This window comes from Urocampus carinirostris, unplaced genomic scaffold (assembly GCF_059441175.1).
Source record: "Urocampus carinirostris isolate Australia breed hairy pipefish unplaced genomic scaffold, RoL_Ucar_1.0 HiC_scaffold_188, whole genome shotgun sequence".
In the NCBI taxonomy this organism is placed as follows: Eukaryota; Metazoa; Chordata; class Actinopteri; order Syngnathiformes; family Syngnathidae; genus Urocampus; species Urocampus carinirostris.
Genome location: NW_028283289.1, coordinates 1 through 2,500, shown reverse-complemented (window position 1 = coordinate 2,500; position 2,500 = coordinate 1). Strand labels below are relative to the sequence as shown.

Here is a 2,500-nt window from a genome sequence, read left to right as displayed (position 1 = left end):
GGGACCTTTACCTGAGGAGGGCGCCGAGCGCCGCCGCCATACGGGCCGCCGCGCGGAGCCGCGCGCGCGGAGCACCTTCTCGGTATGCTAAGTACCAGCCGTACTCACCGGCAGCCGAGAAGCACCTCCGGACGCGCGGACGCGCGACACCGACGGGCGGACGGACACGGAGCGCCGCCCGAGTCTGTATTTGAGGGTACGAAGGGACGGGGGTCCCTGCGAAACCCCAGCCGCGGAGTGGGCGGGGACACGGGTCGCGCGCCACCCGCCGGGCGGACCGGCGGAATGTCGCGGAGGGCCCGAGCCTCGCCCGCGCGGACCGGGTTCTCGCGCCACCCGCCGGACGGACCGGCGGAATGTCGCGGAGGGCCCGGCCCGCGTCCGATCGATTGGAAAGCGCCGCTCAGACAGGCGTGGCCCCGGGGTAAAACCGGGGCCGCAATGTGCGTTCAAAGTGTCGATGATCAATGTGTCCTGCAAATCACATTAGTTCTCGCAGCTAGCTGCGTTCTTCATCGACGCACGAGCCGAGTGATCCACCGCTAAGAGTCGTACGTTTGGGCCCTTTTACGTCCGCCCGGGACGATCGGAGACAAATTCACGACAGGGTTTGTACCGGAGACGAACGCGCCGCGGGTGCCGTTCGGTCGCTCCCGCGAGCGAGCCCCTAACCCGCGGCGCGGTTACCGACGGGCGCGATACGCGCGACGCCGCGACGAGCCGAGCGGGTCGGGCGCGCGGCGCTGAGGCCGGCGCCCGGCGTCTCCCGCTCGGGGCCGCGACGGCGCCCGAGACGTGCGTCGGCCCGGGTAGGTCGGGCGCTCGGCGCTGAGGCCGGCGCCCGGCGTCTCCCGCTCGGGCCTGACACGACTCGGCGACCGGACTCGCCGGGTAGGTCGGGGGCTCGGCGCTGAGGCCGGCCCCCGGCGTCTCCTACCCGGACCCCGGAAGGCCATCCGACTTGGAAGCCCCGCCGCGCCGCGAAGCGACGCTTTGGGTGTTGCTACCCGTCAGCGAGTGGGTTTGGTTTACAAGGGCGGCGCGACCGCGCTGACACCGAGGGGGGACTGGCCCCCGACCCGGCCGCGGCCTGCCCGGACTATGGATGGACAGAGGAGACCGCGGCGGACCGCGCGGAACCGAACCCCCGGTGTCCGGAGCCCCGGGAGGGACTCCGGTGTCCGGGGGCCGGCCCACGCGCGCGCTACGCGGCCCCTCGAGGGCTCCGGCCGACGGACGCGTTTGGCCGGGGAAAAAGGTAGCCGGTGGGAGCACCGTTTCGTCGCCCTGAACCTTCGTCTCGGGCGGGCGTCCCGACGCCGCCGCCATACGGCCGTTGTGATCCGTGCGGGGATCCGCTTGCTCGGCGACCCTCGCCGAGAGCAGCCCCGCGCCGCACGGACACGCGACACCGACGGGCGGACGGACGCCGGGGCGCCGGCCCGAACCGTTACCTTTAAAGGACGGGAGGTCGTCGAGGCGAGTGCCGCCCCGGAAGCGCGCGCCGGAAGCGCGAGAACCGCGCCGAGCTAGGGTCGTCGGCATAGGGGGATTCCCCGGTTACGGGGGTCCCGCGCACGGCCGCCGCCTTTCGCCCGTCGCTGGCGGTCGCCTGTCGTCGCGCCGCGCCGCGCTACTGGGGTCGTCGGACGAGCGCGCTACCCCGCTCGCACGGAGGTAGCGCGACATCGCCCGCCGCCTTTTCTCGCCTCGCGCCGCGCCGCGTGGCGCCCGCCGAACTCGCTCCGACGCGCGGCCCGGGAGTGACCCGCGCCGCGCCCCCCGTCCCGTCCCGTCCCGGTCTACCCTCTTCCTCCGCCTGCGACGACCCGCCGCCCTCGGCGTCTGGCTCGTCGGGGGTGTACCGAGGCGGATCTGCTGCCGCTCGTACGTTAATGATCCTTCTGCAGGTTCACCTACAGAAACCTTGTTACGACTTTTACTTCCTCTAGATAGTCAAGTTCGACCGTCTTCTGGCACACCGCCGGAGCCGGGGCCGGCCCCGGCGGGGACTATCCGAGGACCTCACTAAGCCATCCGATCGGTAGTAGCGACGGGCGGTGTGTACAAAGGGCAGGGACTTAATCAACGCAGGCTAATGACCCGCGCTTACTGGGAATTCCTCGTTGGTGGGAAATAATTGCAATCCCCAGGCCCTGTCACGAGCGGGGTTCATAGGATTACCCGCGCCTGCCGGCGCGGGGATAGACGACGCGCTTATACGCTCAGTGTGGCGCGCGTGCAGCCCCGGACATCTAAGGGCATCACAGACCTGTTATTGCTCATTCTCGTGTGGCTGAGAGCCACTTGTCCCTCTAAGAAGTTTTCTGCCGCCGACCGCGCGGGGGGCCGCGGTACTATTTAGTATGTTTGAGTCTCGTTCGTTATCGGAATTAACCAGACAAATCGCTCCACCAACTACGAACGGCCATGCACCACCACCCACGGTATCGAGAAAGAGCCTTCAATCTGTCAATCCTTTCCGTGTCCGGGCCGGGTG

The 2,500-nt window shown here is 69.5% G+C and overlaps 1 non-coding gene and 1 pseudogene across 1 annotated transcript; both read right to left on the bottom strand.

Moving 5' to 3' along the window:
* Positions 1-397: 397 nt before the first annotated feature.
* Positions 398-551, bottom strand: LOC148344912 (5.8S ribosomal RNA). Its single transcript, XR_015849004.1, has one exon. It is a non-coding gene; the product is annotated as a 5.8S ribosomal RNA (ribosomal RNA).
* A 1,342-nt stretch (positions 552-1,893) lies between these two features.
* Positions 1,894-2,500, bottom strand: LOC148344911 (18S ribosomal RNA; annotated as a pseudogene; the record flags this gene model as incomplete).